Source organism: Cryptomeria japonica, chromosome 6 (assembly GCF_030272615.1).
Source record: "Cryptomeria japonica chromosome 6, Sugi_1.0, whole genome shotgun sequence".
Classification (NCBI taxonomy): domain Eukaryota; kingdom Viridiplantae; phylum Streptophyta; class Pinopsida; order Cupressales; family Cupressaceae; genus Cryptomeria; species Cryptomeria japonica.
In genome coordinates, this window is record NC_081410.1 from 391471865 (window position 1) to 391484983 (window position 13119).

The window sequence follows — 13119 nt, forward strand, 5'->3', positions numbered from 1 at the left end:
CGGCACCACCCACTCCAAGATTGAATCTAGGTTAATCAAAATATCCCCATCAATCAATTTGACCAATGTGAGTTTACCTTTTCCACCTCCGATTCGAATTCATAGGCCCATGCCAAAAATAGAGAGTAAACCTCCATGTTAGTTCAATACCAGTGATTGATATGTGCCACCTCCTCCGCAAGCATCAATTAAGATGCCGCCCACAATTTCTCCTCCTTAAACATGAATAGTCCTTGCATTTGTTTATCAGATACTTTTCCCAAAAAGGGCACCAACTTCTTGTTTGTTTGAAGTGTGAAATTGGCCTCCATGGTCACCTGCAATTTCAAAAGCACTTCCTGCAAAAAATGTCTTACAGAAGCTACGATTCTATGAACTACAGATTTGTTATGCTTCAAAGCAAAAACTGGTACACAGATCAAAAGGTAATAAATTATGCCTTCGTCTTATACGTCGGGCAATGAATGTGCACGACAAGGCATTAATGCCATGAGATCAAGAAAAAGATTTCCTGCCATCCTCCCCTTCCTCTGTTCGTGCGACATGCCGCAGACAACTCCTTCTACAACAATTAATCGCCACCTTGGCATTTGTACTTTCCAAATTTGCTCACCTTAACAGGTTGAGGACTGCACATTTTTTTAAATTAATTAAACTAAATTTATGTTGAACTTTTATATATATTTTTAAACTATTTTTTAAAATTATATATCGTAAACATATTTTCAAAGAATTTTGTTAAACTTTAAATTAATATTTTTTAGATTTAATATTGAATGTTTTCTTTTTTATATTAAACTTTTACCTTTCAAATTGTATATCAAAATTTATATTTTTATTTAGTTATTTGTTTTATTCTACAAACTAAGTTTCATGTTTTATACTAGTTTTCAATTTCAATTTTTTACAAATAATATTAACATTATATTTAATAGTTATCTCAAACTATTGCACATCCTTAATTACAAATAATATTAACATTATATTTAATAGTTATCTCAAACTATTGCACATCTTTAAAATTTAAAGGTCTCTTATTATGGGACTGATGACATTTGACAACACTCAAGTTCTCAACAGGTATCATCGTCCGTCGGATGAGCAAAGATCAATGGCTTAGGGTGGATTTCGGCCCAAATGTGGGTAGTGAACACATTTGTGAGAAATTCGCCCGGAATTGAGCATTTTAAATTTAATTAAATATAATTAAGTCTATAGTCTATAGACTATAAATATCTTTTTCGGGTGGAATTTTAAAATGATTAAATAGACTTTAAAAACAGACCTGAAAAGTGACATGAGTATGGTGACGTGCCAGAAAAATGGCAGAAGTCGTGGGACCCACTTCATCTGAAAATAGGTACCATTGATCGTTGGATGAACAAAGATCAACGGCTTAGGTTGGATTTCGGCCCGAATGTGGGAAGTGAACACCTTTCTGAGAACTTCACCTGGAATTGGATATTTTAATTTTAATTAAATATAATTAAGTCTATAAAGCTTTTTTTCAGGCGGAGGTTTAAAATGATTAAATAGACTTAAAAATCAAACCCGAAAAGTGACACGAGTATGGTGATGTGCCAAAAAAATGGCAGAAGTCGTGGGACCCACTACATCTGAAAACAGGTACCATCGACCATTGGATGAACAAAGATCAACGACTTAGGGTGGATTTCGGGGCAAATGTGGGAAGTGAACAAATTTCTGAGAACTTTGCTCAGAAAAGTACCACAAGTATGGTGACGTGCCCGAAAACTAGAAGAAGTCATGGGACCCATGACAACTGACAACAGGTACCATCATCCGTTGGATGAGAAAAGATCAACGGCTTAGGGTGGATTTCAGCCCGAATGTGGGAAGTGAACACATTTGGGAGAACTTCGCCCGAAATTGAAACGTTTTAAATTTAATTAAATATAATTAAGTCTATAAAGCACTTTTTCGGGAGGAAGTTTAAAATTATTAAACAGACTAATGCTAGAAAAGTTCTAAAAGAAATTAATGGCACCTTCATTGCTTTACTCCCCAAAATGGACTATGAGGAAGAATCTCGGTGAACCAAAGACAAGTGCAGAATTTGAGAGCATCGACGAGGATGCAAAGTTTAGCAAATTGTGGGATATGGAGCATAGCAAGACTGAAGATGATGAGCATGAGGTTTTCGTTGAGGCCCCTCCAACAACTACTATAGTCCCGAAAATATTAGGTGGAGTCAATGAGTCCATGAAAGAAAAATATAGCAAAGGGGCAAACCTTGTGGAAAAAATGGGTTTTGAAGGCAGTGGTCTAGGTGCCAGAGGAGTGGGCATTTGGTATCCACTTCAGGTACAACTTCCATCACAGTCAAAATCAAAGGGTCATCTTAAACTGGTCATTGGACTTGATTCTTCAGATTTATCATGGATAGGTACTACTCATTACCCTCAGGATCCACCTACATTTGTTTTAGGTTCAAATCCACAACCACCACCACATCATGGTATTCCCATTGGTGGTGAATCAAGTGCCACTACCACTGGTGGGGAATCTGGGATAGTATTCTTATTATTGTTTAGTCAAGTGTCACTATGATTGGTGGGGTTGGCATGGGTACTACTACTAATACTAGTTGTCTTGGTGTTGGGCAAGGGCAACAACAAAATATCTCTCGCAAGAGGCCACTAGAGGTAGATACTCAATCTAATACCATTGAGAATCCTATATCAAGTGCCACTGACACTACAAATCAATCATTTGCAGCTTCAGATCACACACCTCAAAAGATTATGAAAACTACACATGAAAGTGTTAGTGGGAGTGGGACATCATCAAGAATTATTGTTGGTAATCCTGGTCAAGCATTAGTTAAAACCACATGAATAAGTGGAACTAGAGCCTATGGTATTCCTATGTCACCTTTCAAACATTCAATTGCTTCAGCAAGCCCAGATTTTCAATTTCGTGATTACTATGAAAAATATGAACACACAACAAAAGCAAATAAAGAAAAAAAGAAAGCAGTTCATAGAGTTTACGTGTCTGAAGTTGTAAATGAACAGCCTGCAAGGAACATGGTATTTCCAACATATGACCTGTAGAAAGATATGATGGAGTTCATGGTTGTTATGCCCCCAACCCCATCTAAAGATAAAAATCCACCACACAATCAGATAGATCCCTCTCAATTTCAAGTTAGCACCCTCCAAATGGATTTTTCCAAAGTACATAATGTGGACAAAATTAGTGTGTCAAAAAGGACTAACAAAGTGGTCTACACTTCACTGCTAAAGGTGGAGAGAGAAAAAAATAAACTGGAGAAACAAATAGAAAAGTTACAGGCAGACCTAGAAAATGAAAAAATCAAGGAGGAAAGCAGCAGATAGCAAGTGCAATGATTTACAGAAAAGGATAAAAAATTCAAGCTCTGCAGTAGAAATTGTAGAGCAGGAGAAGATGGATGCAGAATTGAAGGACCTGACAGAAAAACTGGCTAAAAGCAGTAAAAAATTGTTGAGGAAAAAGCTAGTTTTCAAAAATTATACAAAAGTTATGAATCTGCTGCCGCCAAAATGAGAAAATTGCAGGACCTATTGGATCATGGGAAGGAAAAAGAAAAAAATTTGCAAGAGGAAGTAGAGGAAGAAAGAAAAAAAATGTGGACATATGAAAGAAGACCTGCACAATGCAAATGATAAAATAAAATCTTTGGAGGATAGATTGAAAGATAATATGAAAAATACAACGAAGTATATACAAGAAAACATTTGGCGGCAAATAATGCAGAGGAGTGAGAAGTTGTGTGAATGGTTTCAATTGACTGAAAGTATGAGACTAATTTATATAAAAATCAAAGGGCACTATGAGAAGAGCACACATGTTTATTCAAAAGAGGATATGGCAAAAAAGATTCTGAAAGTAGTCTACAGTTCCAGTGATACCTACTTGGCATCCAAGGGAATTAAGAGCCGCATTGATGCCATAGTTAAGACATCATCTATCATTCAAAAATGCCACAAGCTAAGGGAAACAACAGAAGTTATGTAAAGTTGTGGAAAAAAGATATTGAAGCCACAAGAAAAGAAAAATAATTTGATTAAACTTGGTTTGCCTAAGCCTGTTGACACATCAAATAAATTCATTGGAGAAGAAGCTTACAAAAAAAGCATGGAGATAAAAATGAAGCCTAATTTAGACTTGCTTCCAAAGGACACAACTCCCCAAAGCTTTCTGGAATTCATCCAACCATTGACAACTCTAAATTCGGTATTGGATGAAACAGTGATGTCCAGTAAATCTTCTAAATATGGAATGTTGACGAAGTTGGAGTTGAATTTCAATAGTTTACAGAATATTGACCTTGAATTTTAATAGTTTACAGAATATTGACCTTCCATCAGACGAAGAGTGGAGCACCCTACAAAAACTGGCACAAAATTCTTAAGAATCATAGTATCTGTGGAATGCAAAATTCATCTTCTATTAGAAAAGTAATCAATTAGGAACAAGGGAAATCACAAATCGCTTCTAATCAAAGAATTTAACAAACAATATAATGAAATAACACAACCAAGCAAAATAGGAATTATAAATCATCAAATCAAATCAAAAACTCCCTATTCCGTGACTGCGTAGAACTTCCATTGCTCTTTTCCTCTTCGTGGTATGATGGCTCTCAGATATTGCGATGGTAACCTGCAAGTGACACAAAGATTCAATGTTCATGATTGTTGAAAATGGAGATTGGATACTCAATTTATAGAAAATTGGAGAAGATTGATTGAAAGGTGGAACAGATTGATCAAGAGGTGTGAACTCAGGTGAGCTCAAATGAAAATTGATAGTTGAACTACTGATTGTAGGAGTGAAACTCAATAGATTGAATAGATTAATTGAGTCAGCTGATTGAGAAAAATCTAACTGAAGGAAGAAAAAGAATGATTGGAGGAAATAAAGAGGATGACACAGAGAGCTTAATTTAGAAAAAGCTAACTGAAAGATGGAAATAGAGATTGGAAAGAGAAATGATTTAATTAATCAACTGACTGAATTAATTAATTTAGCATGTGCTTGCATTTAGATTTAGATTATTAATTTAATCTTTGCATGATATTTATTCAAATAATTGAATTTATTAATTCAATTTAGCATTTGAATATATTTAGAACTTAACTTTGATTTTCAATTTGGTTTTTGAAATCATGCACATGTATTTGAATTTGGAAGAAATTAGAAGAAATGAGAAATTAAATGAAATTAGAATTTGGGGATTTGGAAATGGAAGAATTAATTAGTTAATTAAATAATTTAAAGAAACTATTTAATTATTTAGAAATAGAATTTAATTAAATAATAAAGATTATTTAATTTAAAGGATTAAATCATAATTAATTAAATAACAAATATTTAATTAATATTTAGAAGAGGGTTGAATGATTAGATGATTAGAGATAGGATTTGAATAATTAGTAACTTATTTAAATAATAAAGATTATTTAAATTGGGGAATTAATCATAATTAATTAAATAATAATTATTTAATTAATATTAGAAAATGATTAAAATGATTAAAGAATAGAAAAATAGAATAATTAATAAGATGATGAGGAAATATGAAATTAGAAGAAATAGATTAATTAAAGTAATTAAATAATAAAGATTATTTAATCAATTAGAGGAATAATTAGTACATGATCAATGAGACATTTTTAGGTGTCTACATTTGCCCCTCTTTGAGACAAAGTTGGAATGATATTGTTTCAAAGAAAACGAAAATTTTTGCCCCAGTATGCCTTGGTACTGTTGTACAGTGTAAATATGCCCCCTCGGAAAAGGTGGTTGGAAAATTCCAAAATTGAGACCATGTTTTCGATATCAGTGTAATGAGCAAGCGTGTGGAATTTCGTGTGATTCCAAGATCATTTGAGTAGGCTACGAGGTGTTTGAAGCTAGCGGGGACCACGGGTGTCAAGGTGTCAGAAAACCCTAATTTTGAGCTATAAATAGAGATCTTTAGGTTTTCATTTGCTCATTTGCACTTTGGTAATTCCTTGGTTTTCTCTGCAATTTGTGTGTTTTGTTCTAAGTATTTGATCATCATGGCTGGTTATAGAGCTCGATTGCACCTGTCTGACCGAGTACGTTCATATCAAAGACCTCCTGGGACTGGCAGCATGGTATTTTTCTATTTTTTTCCCAATATATGCCTGTTTTATGTCTGTTTTTCAAAAATTTCCATCATCAATTTTTGCTATCTGTTACGCAATCACTTGTCAAAATTCACTCATTAGTGTTAACTATACCGCAAATGCTTTAAATGCTACACATGCACCCTAAGTGTTACACATTAGCTTTATCATGCCGCATTCATGTATACCATTATGCATAAGTGTCAATCGTTATGCATGCGCCCATTTCATTACGCATTAGCTTTAATCATTACGCAAGAGTCATATTTGTACTGCATAAGTCATAACTGTCACGCATTCGTTGTGTAATTTTTTATTGTCATGCATTTGAAAATATTTAAGTTTTTCGGGATCCAATATCTGATATTTTGATCATTTTCTCGTTGCAGGAGAACATTGGAGTGTTATACTGTCGACAGAGCAGACCTAGTGGACTTGATCTTCGAGCTGACTTACCGAATGAGGAGATTGAGCATATCCGACAGCTTGGTCTATACCATGTTTTACATTTGCCAGAGGTTACGGCCAACAGGGCCATTATTACAGCTTTGATAGAGCGGTGGCATTTCGAGACCTGTTCGTTTCATCTTTCGACTGGTGAGGCATCCATTACGTTAGAGGATGTATGGCGTATACTGTGTATTCCCATTCATGGTGAGAGGTTATATATGACCATGATGATGGAATTGCTGGACTATGTGCACTTTTCGAGTGTGAGATTCAGGATTTGCAGATCAGTGGCCGTTATGAGATCCCTTAGGCCCGATTAGACTATGATGACCTGATCATTGTATTATGCAGTATTGTCGGTGGTTTACTGATACCTGATAGACAAGGTCATGGGTTTCCAGTTGGATGGGGCAGATTGCTCTATGATATGATTGTGCATCATCAACTATATGCTTGGGGTCTTTGTCTTTTAGCCATGTTATACTATCAGATGCATGGTATAGTATATCCGAGATACCATTCTATCAATTGTGGTGTTACTTTGCTTCAGACATGGGCATGGCAGCACATTTCTATTTCTAGTCTTGTCATTCATGTAGACTTGCAGCCTAGTGAGCCTTATGCCTTCAGGTATACAGCAGGTATCAGACACAGGGGCTCAGGGAACACCTTGTACTGGAGACATCAGTTTGATATATTACAACATTTTATTTGGAGACCTTACTTAGATTGCCCCGGTTGGCCTGATGATGTAGTGCATTTATCTTTCTATCGACAACAGAGATATCTCATTGGGAGGACCTTTGAGACCTAGCAGATTATTGAGATGTATCTTCCAGGGTGGGTTCTCAAACAGTTCGGTGAGGTACAGGTGACACCTGTGGTTACTGCCTATTTTGCTTGTGTATCACGAGAGGTATCCGATTGGGGTGTTCGCATACAGCCACATGTTGGTTCTGCTGAGTTTGACTCTTTACAGCCATTACTCTAGGGTTGGGGTAGAGGTGGAGCAGATCCAGGGACGACAATGGAGTATGATGTGTGGTTTGCTAAGCATGGGCCAGTGCCTTTGACTGGTCCTGTTGTTCCGATTATAGCATAGCAGATTCGCCATCCTAGATAGTGGTTGAGGATAGACGGAGGGGAGAGAGCCAGAGGAGGAGGAGAGAGTGGATCTGAGGGAGGAGATGGTGGAGATGAGGGAGGAGGTGGGGGAGATGAGGGAGGAGTTGGGGGAGATGATGGAGATGAGGATGTAGACATTGGTGGAGACACCGAGTCTATTAGTAGTGATGACAATGATGATTCTTCTTATTCATCGAGTAGCGAGGATGGAGGTGATGATGAGGATATGTCGAAGCTGGAGGATGTGCTTGGTACTGAGGATGGGAGAGGACAGGTTGATGATGAGCTGGAGACTCTTAGAGCTTGGGTCCATAGTTTGGAGGACGAGGTCGCCAGACGAGATATTGGGCGAGAAACCTATCTTACAGATTATGGTTCCCTTGAGGCTGAGAGAGATCACCTCCAGGGGGAGAGAGATGAGGCAGTGTGGAGATGTCAGATTACTATGGATGCCTTCGATCAACTTTTTAGAGCAGGTATAGATGCGCACGACCAGGCAGATAAGTATTTCACTACTGCACAGGAGTCTATTTATTATCGGCAGGCATATGAGAGAGTCGTCCCTGAGGGTTAGAGAGAGCCTAGATTTAGTGCATACATGGGGAGGAGATCGAGTAGATCTACTTCATGACAGACTAGCAGTGGTGGTGTTATGGGACCACCTCGACATCCTAGGGCAGGATCTAGTGGACAGGATCCACCTGCTGACAGAGGCAGTGTTGGTTGATCATGTTATCTGAGCCTTCAGGCTTATTTATTGTATTCACACACATTATCATTTTTGAGTTATATATACATGGCATGTAGGTTTTGGTAATGATCTATGTATGTTTTATATGATGTTATGAGTTTTATGATGTATATCTATTTTAATTATATATGATTCTAAATGCAATGGTAGTACATGTATGTAGTAATGATGTAAATGAATGCAAAAGAATGCAAATGACTCTATAATGAATGTTATGCTAATGAACTCTTATAATTAATGCAAATGAATCTATAATGAATGTTATGAAACTATAATGAATGCATATGAAACTATAATGAATGCATATGCTAATGAACTCTTATAATGAATGCAAATGAATCTATAACGAATGTTATGAAACTATAATGAATGCATATGAAACTCTATAATGAATGTATGTTTTTTGTATGATAATGGTTGAACCAATTTTAACTCAGATAAATTGAAGAAACGTTAGTCAGATTGATAGAGAGAAAAATTGACGATGGAAAGAATGTTAGAAAGAATGCAATTTAGACAGAAGATGAGAAATCAACAAACTATCAATAAGCAATTGAGATGAGAATAAGAATGAAATTGAATGAATCACGAACCTGTGTCACATATTTTATTGTGTCAATATATATTCATCACTGAGCCTTATTATTGAACAATGAAGCTTTAGCACATCAGGGTATAAGGAACCAAGATGTAAAGATATCTCATTGAAGAAACAAACACATAGCAGACAAGGAGTGAACCCTCCATTCTGGGAATTGTGTTAGGGGTTGAGGTATGTGTGGCGATTTCACCTTGATGTGAAGGCTCTTATCATAGACACCCACTAGAGAAATTTCCCTAGAATTTCATCGGTTCACACCATAAACAGTAAACAAAGAAAAAGATAATGCCCATCATAGCTCCTCTAGTCACTTGTGGACATCCTTGAGTAGCATAGGAACAATATATGTTGCCAAATGATAAAAAGATAAAGACTGACCCAGACAAAATTCAGCAACTATACTGACCTTGTGACTTTGTTCTCAGTTGTTTGATGTGATGGTTGATAACGTCTAATCTCAGAAAGTTGCGGACCCCGTTTAAGACTGACCTGTCTGATTTCAAGTGTATCCTCTTCTATTTAAGACAAGATAATGATCACGTTGATATGGATATGATACAATTGATAAGACAGTTTGATCAGTCGATTGCAGATGTTTGACTGGATAGTTGTATCCTTTGTTAACTTCGTGCAAAGTGTTTGTTGGATATCTGCTAGGGTATTTGTTTCTCACAAGACATTTTATTGCAAGTTTTTCTGATTGATTGATTTTCGATTTTTAGTTCTTTTCCATGAGCTTTTTCGATGTTTTTGGATTATGTAGATTGATATTTGAATGTTTTTGATTGGATGATTTTTAGGATCGTATTTGAATGTTTTTGGTTGCATTTTTCAGGATCGTATATGGATGTTTTTGGTATTTTTAGTTTTCAATGTTTTTGGATTTTGAGTTTTTCAATGTTTTTGGATTTTTTCAGGATTTTATCTGAATGTTTTTGGATAATTTTTTCAGGACTTTATCTGACTATTTTTGGATAATTTTTTCAGGACTTTATCTGAATGTTTTTGGATAATTTCAGGACTTTATATGATTTTTAGGATTTTTTCAGTTATGCCCCTAGTGTGCAAACCTGTATTACATGATGATCTGCATAATGTGTGTGGAGACAAATGAATTTTTGACATGACCTATGTGAATGCAACGTGTAGGATGAAGATGCATTTCCTATTCGAACAAGGTTGACTCTGTTTGTTTTTGCATTTGAATACACCAATTGAAATGGAGGTGCAAAATATTTCCTAGATAAGCGGTCAATCGATCTCTAAGGCCCTTCGGAACATTCATCTCAACACACTTAGTGACTAGGATTTACAAATGGAGACACGAAAAAATTCCCCATTGGTTCTTGAAACTTTGATCTTCTTTTTCCCATGTGTGTGCAAATGCGTTAATTCCCGCTCTTATGTTCACTAAAGATCCTTAGCATCCTATATGACTAGCTACATGATTTTTCTAACTTCAAAAGCATCCCGAATAGAGCCTTGTTGGCAGCAATCCTTGAGAGCTCCGACGAGGTTATAGACTACAATTTCTCAAATATTGTTCCATTGCCAGTAGGCGTCCATAGCCCCGATGGAGTTACTTGCATGTTCCCATAGTCAAGCTTTTATTGCATTTGTATATATGATATTTCAGTTATATATCATTGCTCTATTTGCCTTTAGATGGATATTTGGCATAGCTCTTTTTGTCTTCTTTTTTTTTTTTTCTTCTTTTCTTGCCTTGACTTGTAAGTAATGAAACCTACTTGGGTGTGATAATTACAGCGGCGCTGAAGTAGAATTTTAGATTTTTCACTAGTCATATGATCAACTAGGTGTCTAGAATAAATTAGAGATCTTCTTAATGTGTGAGATATAGCAATTGATAGATTGTGGGTTAACAAGTCTCGAATAGTGAAATCACTACCCAACCATAAGTAAAGCATCATCACAGGGTAATGTTGAGAATGAATGACCTTAGAACCTCAAAGACTTCATGTCTGAATGTCTAAGAAAGGAAATGACCCTTGTTTTCCTTAGATGCAAACAGATGATAAAATTGAACAGTTGCCTTGTTTTATTGATGCTTCTATATGAAAATGTGGAAAATTTTAAGAATGTGATGCATCTAAAAAAAGAAACTACATGTAATGTTGTGTTTTAAATGATATGATATGCAATGCGGAAAATAAAACCTAAACTAAACAGCCCTTAGGTATAATATCGCTTAAGGTGCATGTTGTTCATAGGGTTAGAGATTGGATCTCTCTCCATGGTAGCCAAACTATAGGCTCCATTGCCTATGACCCTTGTTATAATGAAAGGACCTAGCCAGTTAGGTTCAAATTTCCCTGGCCTTTCTCATTCCGCTAGGTTCCTTTGATTCTCTTTAAGTACTAGATCTCCCACTTGAAAATTTCATGGGTGGACCCATTTATTATAACTTTGTCTCAGTCTATTTTGATATCCTTGTAGATAGTTAAACGCCATTTGTCTTTTTTCATCAAGGGTTTCGAGTTCCTATAGTCTTCCTCTGATATGATGTTCTGTAAGGAGACTCTTAGAGATGGTATTTCTATTTCAATGGGGAGTATCACTTCTGTCCCATAGACCAAGGAATATGGTGTTGCTCCTGTAGGTGTGTGTACTCCTGTTCTGTAAGCCCAAAGAGCGGGATTTAACTGGAGATGCCAATCCCGTCCTATGTCAGTGACTACTTTCTTAAGAATTTTCAATATTGTTTTATTTGTAGCCTTTTCTTGCCCATTACTTTGTGGATAATATGGCATGGCAAATCTCTATTGTATGTGGAACTTGTCACACAACTCTTTCACTTCCTGGTTTTTAAATGGATGCTTGTTATCTGTAACAAAGCACATTGTAATTCCGTATCTACATATAATGTAGTTGAGCATGAATTTTTCTATCTACTTTCCAGTGGTGTATGTTAAAGGAATTGCCTCAACCCACTTAGTAAAGTATTCAGTGGTTGTCAAGATAAACTTGTGCCCATTAGAAGAAGTAGGGTTAATTTTACCCACTAGATCTAATCCCCATTATGAAAATGGCCATGGTGATGTGATGGGTTGAAGATCTTGTGTTGGTGCATGAATAAGGTCTCCATGCATTTGGCATTGTTTACACTTCTGTACATACTTGTAAGCATCTTTTTCCATTGTTGGCCAGTAATACCCTGTTCTCAGCAATTTCTTTGACAATGGCGGACCACTTTGGTGAGCCCCACAGAATCCACCATGGACTTCTTTTAAAGCAAGATGTGCTTCATTCTCATCCAGACATCGAAGAAGAGTTCCATCGAAACCCTTTCTATACAAAGTATTAGCTATAATGGTGTATCTAGATGCCTGACGAATAAAGGTCTTCTTTTGATTTATGGAAAGATCCGGTGACATGTATTGGGTGTGTAAATATGTATATATTTCATTGTACCAAGGTGATTCTGGACCCACAATTACACATACATAGTCTGATAAGGGAGTCTCATATGTAGGTAGCATTAACTGTTCTATGATAAACTCAAACTGAGTTTCGTTAGCAGGCATATTCAAAAGAGATCCTATGGTTGCCATTGCATTTGCTGCCTTGTTTTGTATTCTTGGGATTTGTTCAAAGGTAATTTTTCTAAAGTTCTCCTTGTAATCTTTGAACAACTTCTTATAAGGCATGATTTTGTCATCCTTCATGTTGTAATCATCATTGACCTAGTTTACAATCAACTGCGAATCACCATAGACCTGTAACTCTTGTATTTTCCATTGTACAGTTGTACGAAGCCCTATGAGGAAAGCTTCATATTCAACCATATTGTTGGTGCATGGGAAATTGATCCTAAATGACTTAGGTATAACATCCCCTTGAGGAGTAATGAAGAGAATGCCTTCTCCAGATCCGTGATTTGTATATGACCCATCAAAATATAATTTCCACATTATTGAGGTAGTTAATGTAAACACGGATTCATTTGGAAAGTCTATCAGCAATGGATGACTATCCTATATAGGAGCCTTTGCTAATTGATCTACTAT